The 17017-nt window shown below is 51.3% G+C and overlaps 1 protein-coding gene across 2 annotated transcripts in view; it reads left to right on the top strand.

The window, feature by feature from the left end:
• Positions 1-10440: 10440 nt before the first annotated feature.
• Positions 10441-17017, top strand: part of Pald1 (phosphatase domain containing paladin 1) — an 85311-nt gene continuing 78734 nt past the window's right edge. The window contains exons 1-2 of one of the 2 annotated variants that reach the window (XM_087184735.1): positions 10441-10564; positions 11124-11195. The gene's annotated coding sequence lies outside the window, so the exon portion shown is untranslated. The remainder of the gene's footprint in view (positions 10565-11123; positions 11196-17017) is intronic. The other variant, XM_087184738.1, reaches the window with a different exon arrangement.

Here is a 17017-nt window from a genome sequence, read left to right as displayed (position 1 = left end):
GATACTGGGAGCAGCCGGCTGTCCCCTCCCCCCCCCCGACCTGCACCCCCAGTGCTTCACCCCAGTGGCCACATCCTGCGATCCCTGCCTGTGGGGGCAGAGCCACGGGACACACAGATTCAGCTCAGAACTTCTCCCAGCCTTCTCCTAGGCCCGGCTCTCCTTATCAGCACCCGAGTGATCTTCACCTTGGCTCCCTCCCTAAGGAAGGTCAGGGCTGGAATTAGCTTTAAAGAAATGTAAATTCCTGCCCCAAAGTCTGGCCCCCTCTGTTTTCCAAAGCTGAAGGGCTTTCTTTTCCACTGCTCCCCACCCCCTCCTCTTTTTCTGGCCTTGACTAACCCATTAGCAGCTGGCTAACATTTACTAAACAGTTACTACAGGCAGGGCACAATGCTAAGTGCTTTACATTCCTCTGCTCTTTCACAGGATCCCTCCAGCTAGAACACCACCAGCTCACACCTGAGCAGGTGGTAGAAAGTAGAAGGAGGCCCGAACCTGTGTCCTCTGGAAGGGGGAGTCTGACCCAGCAGGAAGGGGCCTTGCCCAGGAGACCTGGGTTGCAGGTCTCCGTGGGCCCTGGTCCAGCTGCATACATGTTAGCTCCTTAAAGCTGGGACTGTCTTGTTCATCCTGCCCTCTCACAGTTCAGCATGGTCAGGACCCAAATCCAAGTTAAGCCCCTTAATCAGTGCATGGCGCGGTGTCCAGACTTGCCAGAGGATAAGCATCTTCCGGGACGTTTTTTAAACTATTGATTCCTGAGTCTTAGCCAGAGTTTCAGAATTAGAATTTTGAAGGGCTGGGAATTTAGCTCAGTTGCATTGGGCCTGCCTTGCAAGTGCAAGGAAGGTCCTGAGCTCGATACCTGGTACCCGCAAAAAAAAGAATTAGAATTTTGAGAGAGGGCGTGGTAATCTATCTACATATTTAGCATGCACCCCAGTGATGCTTTTCAAAAGACTGGGAACCTAGGTGGGCTAGGTAGAATTCTAATTGCAGTTTGAAATCTGCCTCTCTGAATTTATTTTCCTCCTGTGTAAAACCTAGCTGGAGATATCTCTTTCCATACAGATTAAATGAATGCAAAAAATGCTTTGCAAGCTCTAAAAGCTGATATAATTATAAAGGCTTATATATAGTGGTATTGTTATTGGTGCTCTGTGGTTTCCACTGCCCTAGCCCTGGGGTGCTCATGGCCATTGGTTGTCAGCACCAGCCCCTTGCATCAGCCCCCTCCCCAGAGGCAGTGGGCACCCCCAACAAGTGGCCGTGATGGACCATGGTCAGTGCTGTGGGAGCCTTTGCCCTGTGCTTGGGCACCAAGAATGGTGATACAGGGAGGTGCCAATGAGGAGACAAGAATAAATTCTAGAACCCAGAGATCCCAAACTGCCACATGTCCTAGAATCCAAGCAGTTCCTGTATAAACACAAATGATCAGCACAGGGCGGCCTTATTTACCAAGATGGAGAAAGGAATGAAAAAGATAATATATCTACTTTCCATGGTCTAGAGCCTTCTTTTTTTTAGAGGCTTCTTAAAATTAAACATAAAGAAAAAAAAATAAACATAAAGAGCTTTTTGCACACTGCATCCCTTTCACTATGTGGCACATAGTAGGTGCTCAGTAATTAAGTCAAAATAAATGATAAGGACACTCTTAAAAGCTGAGACAAGAGGGCCAGGGATTTAGCTCAGTGGTTCCGTGGCCTGCCTCGCAAGGTCCCAAGTTCGATCCCCGGTAACAAAAACAAAAACAAAAACAACAAAAGCTGAGACAAGAGACTCCCTAGCTTGAGCTCAGCCTCGACAACTTAACAATCTCAAAATCTGAAAAAAGAAAATAAAAAAGACTGACAGGCGTAGCTCAGTGTGAAGGCCCTGGGTGCAATCCCCATACCACCCCCTCACACACACACAAAGATAATAACAGTAGCTTATATTGGAGGTGGCTGCATCAGGCATTCTGCTTATTATTGCCCTGAATTTATTCTCACCCTCACTTTAGAGCCAAGCAAAGGGAAGCTCAGAAGGAGTAAAATAACTTCCTCAGAGTCACAAATACACCAGAAGAAACAGCCAGTACATGAAGGGCCTATCTGCATGCCAGCCAACCCTATGCTTTTGGCCTCTGGTGCTTTCTCATAAAAGAAGGGGGCAAATTGCCATCGACTGAGATTTTTTTTCAAGCTCTCCAAGTCTTATGTTTCCCAGGGTCGGCTGCAGCAGACAGAGCTCACTTGTGATGTGTATTGGCCCAGAGCCTGGGGAGGGCCTGGGATTTCTCCATGACCAGCAAGAGGGACTGGACTGTTTGGGAAAGCCCATCCATCTCTGAACTCATCCATCTCCGAACTCTTTGCAGTAGAACCCAGAGCTCTGGAGCTTCTTCAGGACAGAGGCTGTCATCCTTCTCATTTTTAAAGCACATGAGTTAGTCCAGGGTCTGCCTCCTTCGTCCTTTTCCCAGGTGGCGAATGGCACCTTCGCACTTCTCCTGCCCCAGACAGACTGACCGACAGATCACCTGACCTGGGAGATAACCTTTGAGGCCACCGCAGCTGGTTGGAGGTTGAGGACAAAGTCCCGTGAGGTTCTCAGTGCTTTCTTTTCATCAGGCTGCTGGGGACCAGCAGTGAGTAGCAGTGGGTAGCACTGCTGTACCTCCCAGGGAAACTCCTGTCCAATCTGGCAACACAGTTCAAAAGTCCCTTCCTCTACAATCCCCTATTCCCAGTGTTATAGCTTGTATCTAGAGTCTCTCCAAAACCTCATGTAGTCATAAGTGGGACTTTCCTCAGGTGGCTGGACCTAGAGTGTGTGATGCTGGGATTAAGGGTGGATGATTACTAAATTAGTCCACTGATTGGTTTGGCATAGTTCTGGGTAGAATGAAGGGTGCCCTTCCCTGGTGTGAGTGCTACCCACCCTTAGGGCGGGAAGCCTGGATAGAGTATAAAGGACAGAAAGAGGGCTAATGTTGTAGCTTGTTGCTTGTTGCTTTTGCTATCTTCTGTTTGCCATTCTCTGTGATGCCCCTCTGCCATGCCACCCTGCCTTGGAGCCAACCAACTATAAACTAAAACCCCTACAAGCTGTGAGTCAAAATGAACTTTGGGCTGGGGATTTAGCTCAGCAGCACATGCCTTGTAAGTACAAGGTCCTGAGTTTGATCCCTGGTGGTGGTGGTGGGGGACTTTTCCTTCTTTAACTTGGGTGTTGAGTATTTTGTCTCAGCAACAAGAAAAGTTACTAAGACACCCAGAGTCCTCTTTCTTCTATGTTAAGCAGCATAGAGCAGTTGTCCAAATTCCCTCTAGTGATAGCACCAAAGAGTGATCTCCCTAGAAGCAGGGGAATCTCCTGATTATTTCTCTCTGAAGCCCCAGCCTCTGGTTCATAATCAACCATTGCTTGCTGGGACCTGTATCCTGAGTGAATGAATCCAGTGCTATGGATGGCAGAGGTGGTCCAAGCCCAGGGTTCTGCCTTGTACCTTCAGGACATACCCACCTTCCTATTCCCCACACTGTTGGTCTTGAGGGCTGATGCCCAGAACTGTGAGGCACTGTCCAGGTGACTGCAGACACACATGGCTCTCTGTGATCTGGGGGCAGAGAAGAGTCCCAATCTCCCTTCTGAGCCCTCTGTGCCCCAGGTGCACTCAGGCTCCACAGAAACACCCGTCCTTCCCTGAAGTTCAAAGCTGTTCCCTGAATGATTTTACCACCTCTTTATTTCCAGGAAGCGTTCCTACTTATCCTAGAGTCCGGCGCCAGGCTGCCTCCACCTGCAGCTCCCTGTGTCAGGCTCTGCTCCCAGCCCTTCTTTGTTTACGGGATAAGGTCCTTGAGCCCGCAGGAGCAGGCTGGTGCCTGGTTTGTTCTGTGCTCTCCAAAATGTTGTGCAAAGGCCCTCACACTCAGAAAATGGAGTTGCAGTTTGTGCTGGAGCCGGCCTTGGCTGATAACAGTATTTTGTCTGCCCCAACTATGTTTTTAAAAGTTCTTATTAAATTGTCAACAGTAAAGATTCTTTTTTCTTCCTGCTTTTTTTTTTGGTACGGGGATTGAACTTGGGACCTTGTGCTTGCGAGGCAGGCACTGGAACCACTGAGTTAAATCCCAGGCCCAACAGTAAAATTTCTTGGGATTTCACACAACAGAGATTTTATTTTGGGGGGGTGGGGGGGGCGGTGCTTTAACGGAGAAATGGAGGGTTGTGGGCCCTCATTTCTATGCCCATTTTTTTTTGTTTGTTTTTTGTTTGTTTTGGTACTGGGGATCGAACTCGGGACCTTGCACTTGCAAGGCAGGCGGTGGCACCACTCAGCTAAATCCCAGGCCCCGGGCCCTCATTTCAGTATGGTGAACATTCTCTGAAGCTGACCAGTCACTGCCTTCTTCAGCAGGGTGTCTGTGGTGTGTCATAGTCTCCGCTGCACCTTTAACTTCTCGCACCCATTTGCCTGGCCCTAAAGACAAAGGAGTTTGGAGCCCACGATATGTCAGATGACAGGAAATACCCAGGAATCAGGAAATGCAGACTTCGACACACTTGGGACTGACCCGCGGGTTCTGGCAGCTAGCCCAGGCTGGGTGCCGTAGACGTACGTACAGTTATTTCCTAAGTGCAAAGCGTGGTGTGCCTGCGTTATCACTTCAGCCCTCCCATCAGCTCTGTGAAGGACACGGGGTGTTTACTCCCATGTCACCAGTGAGGAAGCAGAGGCTGAGCAAGCTTAACAGCCTGCCAAGGTGGAACACCAGCAGGTGGTAATGTGTGACCCGTCCTAAGTCGTTCTGAACTGGAAACCCACACTGGACGCTGTCACATACAGTCACTGAGTACCACCCTTTACCAACTCACCTTATCTCAACTGACCTCCTACTGTGTTCATTTTTTCCCATGATATTTCTATAGTCAGAAATTAACTTTGTTTTTGAGACAGGGTCTTGTTATGTAGCCCAGGCTGTCCTCAAACTTGTGACCCTCCTGCCTCAGCCTCCCAAGATCTAGGACTAAGGTGTGTGCCACTGTGCCCAACTCTGGTACTGTTTGTTTGTTTGTTTGATTGATTGATTGATTATTGATTTTGTCGTACCAGGGATTGAACTCAGGACCTTGCGGTTGCAAGGCAGGTGATGGCACCACTGAGCTAAATCCATGGGCCTATTTTCTGTCTGTCCCTGGACTCAGCTAGATTTCCAGTGTGTTCAGTTTATCAACAGAGTCCCAGGTCTTAGCATAGTTCTTTTTTGGTACTGGGCTGTCTCACTGAACTACATCCCCAGATCTTTTTTAAATTTTTGAGGCAGCATCTCACTAAGCCACTAACTTGCCCAGCCTGGGCTCAAACTTGCCATCCTCCTGCCTCAGCTTCCCAGAAAGCTGGGATCACAGGTGTGCTTTACCACACCCAGTTTAGCACTGTTCTTGACACATCCAAGTACCCAGTTTGTTGAATGAATACATGTAAGAGTCTCCACTAGGGGACACAGAGGTGAGGACAGGGGAGGCTTGCTTGGTCCAGTGGCCACCAAAGGGAGATAAGCACCAGGTCACCACCTTCCTTTAGATTTCAGATCTTCATTTCATGCCCCCGGGCAGATGGTGGGGGACGCGTGTCTTGCCACGCCAGTGTCTCCACACCAGCTCCTGTATGTTATTGCAGCTGCTGTGTGCATTGTTGACAACACATTCTTCCCTCCATCCTCTCGTGACCATTGAAGGAGCTGTGGCCTGTGCTGGGCTGGTGCCACCCTGGGATCAGGCCAGCTCTTAGGGCCAGGGCCCTCAGCCTCTGGAGCTCAGGCTCTTCCGGCTCCTGATCCCCTACTAGGGGGAGCCCAGCCTGGATTCCTGCTTCCCACAGGGTCAGAAGGTGAGGACCAGCCAGCCAGCCTGGGAACCCCAAGGAATGGGAGGGTTTTGTGAAACAAACAAAGAGACCACCAGCAGGATGCCCTCTCCTCCCACCCTGGAAGCTGCTCAGAGGTTCTCACAGCCCAGCCACCCACCCTGCCGGTGCTTCCCACTGCCCCTCCAACCCTTGGGGAGTCACTGTGCTGAGGCTGAGCAGCAGTTTGATGACCCAGCTCAGCTCCAGGCTTGGGGCTGGAGAACCTCTGTTTGTGTGTGTGTGTGTGTGTGTGCGCCCCCCCACTTACACTTACTACTAATAAAGGGGTCCCAAAGTCACCATGCACTTCTTTTAATAAACTTTTAATCTTTAATAACTTCAAAAGTGCCAGGTGTAGTGGCACATACCTGTAATCCCAGGACTTGGGAGGCTGCAGCAGGAGGATCACTGAAATTTCAAGGCCAGCCTAGGCTACATAGTAAGTTCAAATGCAGCCTGAATTACAGAGCAAGACTCTGTCTCAAAAAACCAAAACAAGGGGCTGGGGATTTAGCTCAGTGGCACTGTGACTGCCTCCCAAACACAAGGTCCTGAGTTCGATCCCCAGTACAACCCCCCCCCCAAAACAAACAAAAACTTCAAAAGTATAAATGATAGAAACTTACATAACCATCATTAATAATTTTTAATTTAAATTTATTTTATATCTACTCATTATTGTTATTATTACTATTTTTGGTGGTACTAGGGATTGAACCCAGGACCTTCGCACTGAACTACATCCCCAATCCTCTTTATTTTATTTTATTTCTGGTACCGGGGATTGAACTCGGGACTTCCCGCTTGCAAGGCAGGCAGCAGAACCACTGAGCTAAATCCCCGGCCCCCTCTTTAATTTTTTTATTTTGAGACAGGATCTCACTAAGTCACTAAGTTGCCCAGCTGGCTTGAATTTTTTTTTTTTTTTTTTTTTTGGTACCGGGGATCAAACTAGGGACCTTGTGCTTGCAAGTGCCAGAACCACTGAGCTAAATCCCCAGCCCCTGGCTTGAATTTTTAATCCTCCTGCCTCAGCTTCCCAGAGATTACAGGTATGTGCCACACCTGATTTAGTTTTATGGTTTTTGAGTAATACATTTTAGTTTATTTTTGTTTCAGTCAACATTCACTATCTTCCAAAAGCATTCAGAGAGCTTGGCATGTAGCTTAGTGGTAGAGCGCTTGCCTCACATGCACGAGGCTCAGGGTTCAATCCCACATCAAAAAAATAAAGTTTTAGGAGTGATAAATGTATTTATCATCTTGAGCGTGGTAATGATTATATACATATGTCAAAACTTACCAAAACACACATTTTAAAATTTGTAGCTGCGTGTCTGCTATACCTTTCCAAAACTGTGAAAATGAATTTAAATATAATAACCCCCCTTTCTTTCTTTGGCAGTGCTGTGGATCAAACCCAGAACCTTTTATATTTGAGGCAAGTGCTCTACTACTGGGTAATCCCCACTCCTAAATAAACATTTAAAATGTAAATGTTATTATTAAAAATTCAGAGAACTTTCAATAATTAAACTTTGATGTTCTTTAAGTTTAAAAGTGCTCCAAGACTTTGAGGTTAGCAAAACCCTGGTGAGCAATCTCAGCAATTGTTACCCCTCCGGGGAGTCCCATTAAGTAGATGCCACACAGAGCATAATCTTTCTCTTCTCTCTCTCTCTCTCTCTCTCTCTCAGAGTCTACAAATCTATGAGGTAGACGTTTCTGGTGTCTTCTTTCTTCTGAGGTTCACAGTGTGTGGGTGTCTCGCCAAAGGTCAAACAATGGATAGCAGCGCTGGGATTAGGGCCCAGCAGTCTGACTCCAAAGCCTACACTGGGGGTGACTCGGGAGAGGTGGAGCCACTTGCAGCTCCTGATCCCCAAGTCCTGTGCTCTGCTGGCCACAGACCACAGGGCTGGCAGGATCCTCTGGCCGCTCACCCCCCACACACATCAAAGGGCCCCAGGCTTCAAAGGTGGCTGGGAATTCAGGGAAGCCTGGGAGAGCTAATATGATTAACCTGAGACCCATGGGACAGGAAGGATCCTCACAGAGCAGACAATTCATTGGGAGTGAGATACATTCTCACCCACCCACCACCCTCAGAGCCTTTTATTCTAGGGCTGCTAACAAACCCTGGACGCTTGAGGGTGAGATGGAGCTACGCCTAGCTGTGTCCAGTCCATAGATGGAAAAACTCGTTAGCTGCCAGCAGTTACCAAATATGTGCCAGACACAGCACTGGGTGAACTAGGTAAGGGTAACCAGGTCACATGCATGCCCCCAGGAGCTCCTTTCCTATTGTGTTCTGCAGGTATAGCTGTTCCCACTTTACTGATGGAAAAACTGAGGCTCGGATGGTTTAAATACCTGCCCAAGGTCAAGCTGGTATGAAATGGCTGAGCTCAGGAGTCCAGGTCTGCTTTGGTCAGACCCAGTCAGAGTCAGAGTCCAGGTCTGCTTTGGTTCTAACCTCTATTCCTTGCCATGACAGTGAGGAAAGAACAAGCAGCTAAGACCCCAGCATGTCCTGGTCCTTTCCTTTGATTCTGGGTGTGAGAGGAGACTCTGTGGCTGTTTGCTCCCTTGTTACCCACACATCTTCAGGGAGCATAGCATTAATACCTTATACAGCCAGGTGTGGTAGTACAAACCTGTAATCCCAGCACTCGGGAGGCCAAGGTGGGAGGATTGCTATAAGTTCAAGGCCAGCCTGAACTACATAGTAAGTACCAAAACAAAACAAATCAAACAACCTAAGGAGGGTGTGAGTGAGCAATCCAGTGCTGAGATAATGTGCCCACACTGGAGATGTTATGAAACCACGCCCCACCCCATTGGTTGTTCCCATCTCCGTCTCCCCAGACCGCAGTCATTCTCCCACCAGCCCGCCCGAAACCAGAGCCAAAGAAGACTTGGCCTGTGAACTCTGAGGAAGCTCCCAGCTTGGGGCCCTACCAGCCTGCCTTCCCTCCCAGCAACCCCAGCCCAACCTCGACAGCCTGTTCTCAGCTCCCAGGACCTTGCCCTCCAACCCCATCCTTCAGCAACCCCTTTCTGACCTCCTGGGGATGTGCCCCTTAGGACCCTCTCTCCTTCCCTCCTGGCACCTTCTAAGGCCCCATGGCCTTTCTCTGCCTGTTCCTGTCCCAGGTCCTCAGCTGTCTGTCACAGCAGCAGGGCGGGAATGGCCAGTCACAGCGATGTGGAGGCATCTGCCCTGCCTGGAAGATCCTTCCCTGGGAAGTCCAGCCAAGACAACTCTGAGGGCAGAGGTGGGGGAGCGGGGAGGCAGTTAAATTCCTACCCAGCCGTATGGAGGGGCCAGGAGAGTGAGGTCCTCCTCCCAGCCTGACCCTGACCAGCATGAGACCTTGTGCAGCCTCAGTTTCCATGTGGGGAAAACTCCCAGCTCTGTCCCTGTACTTGTGCTTGGTGGCCATCTGAGGCCAGTAGGTGGAAGTGTTTCCTAACATTCAGGCCCCGAATAGGTGGGTTCTGCCCAAGTTCTTATGTGTGGTTTTTTTTTCTTTCAGCGCTGGAGATCCACCCAGGGCCTAGAATGATAGGCAAGCACCCTACTGCTGAGCTACACCCCAGTCCCTGGATTGTGATTTTCTGAATACAAAATTAATGATTAATTCACTGTAGAAAATGTGCAGACTGTAACAGTACACAGGGGAAGAGAGAAGTCTAACCCTGTGATCTCAAAGTGACCATAGCTAACATTCTGGGGTACATCTTTCCTGTTTCCTGACATAGGAATTTATGTATTTATGATTATATATTTAGGTATTTATGTTCACATTTTTTTTTCCAATACTGAGGGATGGAACCCAGGGACACTACCACTGAGCTATATCCCTGGACCTTTTCGTTTTTTATTTTGGGACAGGGTTTCAGTAAATTGCCCAAGAAGTACTCAAAATTGCAGTCCTCCTCTCTCAGCTTCCCTAAATCCTGGGATTGCAAGTGTGCAGCACTGAGGCGGAGATGGGCCTTCTTCCTCCTGCTCTTCTTCCTCTTCTTTTTTTTTAAGAATCACACTGTGCAAAAGTTTTGACTTCTTCATGAAACCTGAACATATTTCCAGGCCAATAAACATCTGTCCCCACCACCACTTAAAAGTAAATGCTACTTATTCTTCAGGAAACCTGCTAGGTTTCCCCAGCCCAGCCAGCCTCACTCAGGGTCTTTGCACCATGCCCTTCTCCCCAGACTCTTAAAACCCTGATTTCCCAGGGGACAGACATGTTCTTGAGACCCCAGCGCTCAACGCTCCGGTGTACACAATAGGTGCTCAATAAATGAGGCCGGAAGAGTACTTTTCTTGAGTGTTGTCCTGGGGAGGTGGGCGAGGCAAGGGAAAGAAGGTGGAGTGGAAGTCTGCCTTTAGCGTGCTGGCTGACCCGGGCTGGGCTTCTTGTTTAGAGCGCAGGGAATTTAATGGAATGTGTGTGGGGCTGTGCCCAGTGCCCGCTGTGCCCTGGCCTGGCGCCTGGCACAGCGCGGCGGCGGCGGCGGAGGCTGATGGAATGGCCCGACCCGGGCAGCCGGGGAGGTGAAGTGAGACCCGTGGGAAAGCGCGGGGTGGAAGGATCCGCAGGCGACGGAGAGCAGCCGCACAGCGGGGCGAGGGGACCTAGGCCGAGGCGGGTGAGTGCTCGAAGCCGGGCAAGGGTGCAGGGGGCAGGGCGCAGGGTGGGATGGGGGCGCGACGTGGGCCCCGCCTGAGCGCCCTGCAGTCTGAGCTCCCTGGGGTCCCGGCGCCGGCTCTGGACCCCAGACCCGTGCCCGGGTACTCGGAAGGCGCCCCAGCCTGGGCGAGGGCTGCTCGGGGCGCCGGTGTGTCCTTCTCTTGCTGCCGGTGGGGAGGGCCGGGATGCTCCTGCTGTTAAACTACCAGCTCGATGAAAGCAGGGCCTGGGGGTGAAGTTCTAGTTGAGGGCGGGCTGCAGAGCCCCGAGCAGTGCAAGGGCGGGACTCGCCTGGGCCACGCTTTTCCTGCCACAGTTGTCCCGAGCTCCCGTGACCCAGACCCTCTGCAGGGTCACCTGGCCTAGTGCTGAAGCAACCCCACTGCCACACTGTTACTGCCTGCCCTTCAAGGAATAGGGGCTGGGGCTCGGAGAGGAGTTCATTTGCCCGAGGTCCTGGCAGCCAGAGGCCTTGTACTTTTGTTCTTTTCCTTTAAAATCCCTTTTCCCAACTGTAGGAGGCCAGTTCCAACCTGCACTGAGAGGCTGAAGCAGAAGGACCACAAGTTCAAGGAAAGAAAGAAACAAAGGTGCCAGGGATGTAGCTCAGTGCGAAGGCCCTGGGTCCAATCCTGGGCTGGCGGGGGTGGGTGGGTGGGGGGTGTCTCTTTCTATGGCAATACAATAGTCTCACCTTAGGCCAGGTGGGTGCATTTATTCCCAGACCCCTGGTATCAGATGCCTGAAACCAAATATGGCAACGAACCCTATATATACTGTGTTTTTAGGTATCATAAATTTTACAAATTAGGTACAGGAAGAGATTAATAACAATGCAATTACCACAATAGGGAACTAGGGGTTACTTGTGTGTTACTTATGACCCCACTGCACTTGGCCTGAGAACCTAGACAAGGGACAAAAGGGCCATCCATGTGCTGGGTGGCAGAGTGGGAGGGCTGGGGATTTCCTCAGGCTACACAGAGTGGTGTGCAATTTAAAACTCATAAGCCACTTCTGGAATTTTCTATGTAGTATTTTCAGACCACAGTTGACCCCAGAAAACAGAAGCTCAGCTCAGGGGGCTGCTGTGCCAGCTCTGTCTGCTGTCTTGGGACCCCTGGGGATGGGCAGTGGGAGCCTGGCGGGGAGAAAGGCAGAGTCCAGGCCCTGTCCCGGGCTCACATGACCCCTGCATGACTTGGCTTCCAATGACCCCAAAGGGCCTGGACTCCAAACAGCTCACTGTGCAAGGAGCCAACTTAGACAGAGTCCTTGTGTGACCTTGTGCCTCTCTCTGGGGTCAGTTTCCCTTATCTAAGGAAAGGGTATCGTTATGCGGGTGACTGCAGAAACCAGGGTGAACAAGGAAGGAGCAGAAGAAAGGGCCCCTGGAGAGCCACTGGTCCTGGCTCTGTCCACGTCCTCTGTTCCTCTCCCAGACCCTCACTACTGTGCCTGGTACCCCCTCTGTACCCCCCAGCCCCTTCCAGCTCCTTTGTCTTACCCTTTACAGCTTTTTTTTTTTTGAGACATGGTCTTACTTTGTAGTTCAGGCTGGCCTTGAACTCACTATGTAGCCCAAGATGGCCTCAAACTTGGAGCAATCTTCCTGCCTCAGCCTCCCGAGAACTGGGATAACAGGAGTGTACCACCATGCCCAGTGCCAAGTTGTTAATGGTGCTGATGCCCCCCATTCCCGAGGGTCACTCTGGAGTCCCTTCGGTTCTACGTGCCTCCTACCTCACCCACTGGGGGGCCTGCCTGGCTTGGGTTTCTGGAGACTGTTGCCAGGCTGCTTCTGGCCCTGCTTGCCCTCATAACCACCTTCGGCACAGCTGGACTCTCTTCTACCTCTTGGCTTTTGTGCCTCCAAGCTCCCCTCCCACCTTGACAGCCTCTTCCTCCTCCTCTCCCCTCTCTGCACTCATCCAACGCCGTCTGCTCCATCCTTGTGTTCCCCTGCAGCCCTATCCTGTTCCCAACTCCTCCCTCCCCAGCATCACACTGGCTGACCCAATACCAGCCCTGTGGATCTTGCTTCCATAGTAGTTCTCTAGAATCCATCCACTCCCTGCCTCCCTGCACTATGCCCCCAGACCCACCTTCTCTCTCCTGGACCCTGCAGAGGCCCCCTGCCCCCCAGCTCAGGGCTGGTCACTCCCCATAATGTCCTCCATGGCTCCCATTGCCTCTGGGATAAAACACATGCCTGGACCCTTGGCAGCTCAGCTCGCACCCTCCCTGTGTGCATGGTCTCCAGCTGCAGCAGCCTGGAGTCTGACATTTGTTCTTACCCCAGGGCCTCTGTCCTGGCTGTCCCCTCTGTCTGGAATGCCCTTTCTCCCACTCTGCCTGGCAAACATCTGTTTAGCCTTCTGGTCTGGTCTTAAACATGACCTCCTTGAAGGGGCCTCCCCGCCTCGCTGGTCCAAAGATGGCCCCCTCCCCAAGAGCCCCTATTTTCCTTTTGGAGGATTCCCATCAGCTGTAACTGTGTCTTTATTTGTGGGGCTACTGGCCAAAGTCTGCCTCCCCGCAGACTGTAAGCCCCCTCAGGTGCTCTGGTTTACCCTCTGCATTGTGCTGTGTCCCCTAAGCCTAGCACGGTGCTGGGCACAGTGGACACCTAGGTGCACCTGTTCTGAGGGACAGGCATGGAGGTCAGACTGCCGACCCCGTCCCACTGCCAGCTGCCCAGCAGGCAGCCTCCTCTGCAATCCGCCCTTGTCCTCGCTGGGAGCCCCTCCTCTGTGGGTTCCAGGGCCCTCAGCTCAGATCCTTCCCCTTCCTGCCCCAGAGCCCTCCTTGGTTCTTTGAGACTGTGCCCTGTGAATGTTTGCCTGCATTTCCGGCAGGAACCAGGGGCTCTGGGAGGCTGGAGATCTGATCTAACCTCTTTCCCTTTGCCTGGGCACTCGTGCAGAGCTCAGGCCACAGAGTGGGTGGTGGGGACCCAGACCCAGCTGCTTCTACTTCTGGGGGCTGATGTCGAGCCTTTGGGGGCTGCCTGCCTGGGCTCCCTGCTCAGCTCTATGGTTTGCTGTCAGCAAGTTATTAAGCAGTCTGTGGTTTATCTTCTGAAGAAGTTGGTGACACCTGTGTCCCAGGGCTGTTGTGAGCCTAGAATGGTGACATACACAGGAAGGGTTTGGAACTGTGCCTGGTGCGTAATATATACATCCAGGAGAACTTTTATCATTAAACAATTCTTTCAATTGTTCAATAATTGAAACCCCCTATCCTAGCTGGGTACATTTGTGCATGCCTGTGCATAGTGGGCGCATGCATACACACACAGGTGCAAGAACAATACACAACTCTCCCAGCTGCCGCTGGAGTGGGCCACAGTGCCTCCCACACTAGGAAAGGGGGGCCTGGCAGAAGCCCCATAGCCTCCCTGGCCCTGTGCCTCCTGCATCCAGTGCCATTGGCATGGGAAGGCGGTTGCCATAGCAAAAGGTGAGCAGGCCTACAGGTGGGACAGCGGCTGGCCTTGGCGGAGCTCTCTGGCTTTTTAGAAGGGGCAGCTTCCTGCCAGGGGACAGCTCTCCTGCACACCCAGAGGCCCTGGGCCCTGGGAACTTAGACCCTGAGCCAGCACTGAGCTGCCGCTCACACGTGGGCATCCCCAGCCCTGGGCACAGGACCCTTGGGCCCACTCCTCACCTCCACTAGGAAGGTAGATGTGGGCCTTTCTCTCTCACTCACGAGCCCCTTGAGAGTCCAGACTGCCCTTGGCACATAGTAGGCCTCTCTTGAATGTTTGTGTGGTGAGTAAAAGAACAAAAAATGGCCGGGCAGGGTACACACCTATAATCCCAGCACTTGGGACACTGAGGCAGGAGAATTACCACAAGTCCAAGGCCAACCTGGGCTACCTAGTGAGTTCAAGGTCAGCCTGAAACCCAAAGAGAGACCCTATCTCAAAAATAAAACAAACAAATAAAACAACAAAAAAATGAATTTCTTCTCACACCTTGAGAAGAATACAGTCTTGAGACATAACTGACCTGCTCTAGTGATGGCCTGTTCACCCCGAATTTATTTAGTACCTACTGTGTGCCAGACATTCCTGTAGGCCTGAAGCAAGGGCCTTCTTGGAAAAGAGACCAGCAAGTGCAAAGGCTCTGAGGCCCATACTAGGCCAGTTTAAGGAACCAAAAGAAGTGAAATTGGAACGTCGTGAAAATAATTCACCCAGCAGCTCAATGAATTTCACAATGTATGTGCCTGTATAATCCTCATTCAGACCAAACTAGAGAACATCCCCAGCTCCCAAGAAGACTCCCTGGTGTCCCTTCCTGTCCTTGTTACCACTCTGTGGCCTCAGTCATCACAGGTACCCTTTCCTGTCCCAGGACTGAGTATCATGATGGAATCTTCTTGGAATCCAAGCTGTGTTCTTGCTTGGATCTGGCCCCTTCCACTCCTCATCCCTCGAGAACTCTGTGACCTTCACCTTGACCTTGCACGCACAGGCAGTTCACTCACTGTGCTGCGGGGTTGTGCTCCCTACTGAGATGGCATCACTGTGTGGTTCTCCATCCTTCTCCTGGTGGACATGAGTTGTTGCCAAGATTTTGGCTGTTCTGCATGAAGCTTCTAGGAGCATTTTTGTACATGCTGTGCCCTTCAAAATGTGTGTGTGTAAGCCAGACATGATGGTGCACACCTGTCATCCCAGCACCCTGTGAGGCTGAGGCAGGAGGATTGCAGGTTTGAGTCCAGCCTGGGCAACTGAGTGAGATACTGTCTGAAAGCAAAAAATAAAAAAGGACTGAGGATATAGTTCAGTGTGAAGAGCCTGGGTTCAATCCCCAGTACTAAAAAAAAAAGTGTGTATGCATGGTCAAGTAGATTATGCATGCTGGTGAAGGGCTGCCAGTTCTCTCATTTGACAGTGGGGAAACTGAGGCCCAGGGAAAGGAATGATGGGCTTACCCCAGTTACAATGGGAGTTAGTGCCCGAATGGGGACACTGCTGACTCTTGAGTCCCAGGGGAGAAGAGAAAGAACGAACATTTATTGAGCACCTACTGTATACCAGGTCCCCCATGAGAATTATATCATTTGCTGTAATCCTCAAAGGAGCACTGCCAGAGAGTGTGCCGAGCCTAAGACTGCACAGGGTGCAGTGAGGACTCGGGCAGGCTGTCTGTCTCCAAAGCCTGACCCCCTCCACGACCTCTTGCTGCCGTCCAGGGAAGGGTGAAGGATGCCAGGCTGCAGAGGCCGAATGAAGCCCTTTCGGGGATCCTTTGGGGATGGGGCAGGGCAACGGGAGAAGGTCCAGGTCATGGCTGTGAACCCCTGTCGAGCCCCCCAGCCTGGATTCCTTCCAGGGCTGCTCAGTGTCAGTGTCGGATCCATTCCTGGGCCTGGAGCCCAGTCTCTCGGCCCATTTGCTGTGGGCCGGGGAACCTGCCTCTTTGTACCACTGCACTGGCTGGCACTAGGCCAGGCTGGGATTGAGCTAGGGACTCCTGGCTCTCGCTGCCCTGACTGCTCCTCACCCCGGTGCTTCCAGGGGGCACAGGTGGCCCAGAACAGACCCTAGGGCCCTGGGGACTTCTTGGGGAGGCTTTTTTTGGTTTTTCTTTTTGTCGGGCAATTATTTTCCCCAATTCTACACATTATCCTTTTTTAAAAATTGTGATAAAATATACATAACATAAAATTTAATGTTTTAGCCATTGCTGTCAGCCACCATCATCACCTCCAGAGCTCTTCCAACTTCTCAAACTGAAGCTTTGTACCCACTGCACACCAACTTGGGGAGAATTGTTTGTTTATTTCTTTGGTTTTTTTGCAACAGGATGTCTCTGTGTAGTTCAGGCAGGTCTTGAACTCACTAAGTAGCCCACTTTGGCCTCAAACTTTCAGCGATCTTCCTGCCTCAGCCTCTCGAGTGCTGCGATTATAAGCATGAGCCACCACACCTGTCTGGGAGTGTCTTTTGTATGTGTGTGTGAGGTCTTTCCTGTGCCTCCTTCACCCCTCTCCACCAGGCTCCCCCTTCTTTCCCTCAGGGCTTCGACTGCCCTCCCCACCTCTCCCTCCCTCTCCCGAACAGTGGCCATTCTACCCATGTCCTGCCTGCTGCCCACCTGCCCAGTGCTGCACCCTCCTCAAAGACTTGCAGCCAGGTGTGGTGGCGCATGCCTGTGATCCCAGCACTCTGGGGGCTGAGGCAGGAGGATCACTCCAAGTTTGAAGCCAGCCTGGACTACATAGTGAGTTCAAGCCCAGCCCGAACTACATATTGAGAAACTGTCTCACACCCCATCTCCCCCAAACAAAACAAAACAAAACAAACAAGCAAAAAGAAAAAACCAACAAAGACTTGAAATGGACGTAATGGCTGGGGGTCTCTGAAGGGGATTAGCCTACAGGCCTCTCAGTGTAAAAT

Source organism: Heterocephalus glaber, unplaced genomic scaffold (assembly GCF_053883595.1).
Source record: "Heterocephalus glaber isolate CG9 unplaced genomic scaffold, H.glaber_assembly_v1.0 deba00001497, whole genome shotgun sequence".
NCBI lineage: Eukaryota > Metazoa > Chordata > Mammalia > Rodentia > Bathyergidae > Heterocephalus > Heterocephalus glaber.
The sequence above is the reverse complement of the archived record's forward strand: the minus strand, read 5'-3'. Positions and strand labels throughout refer to the sequence as shown.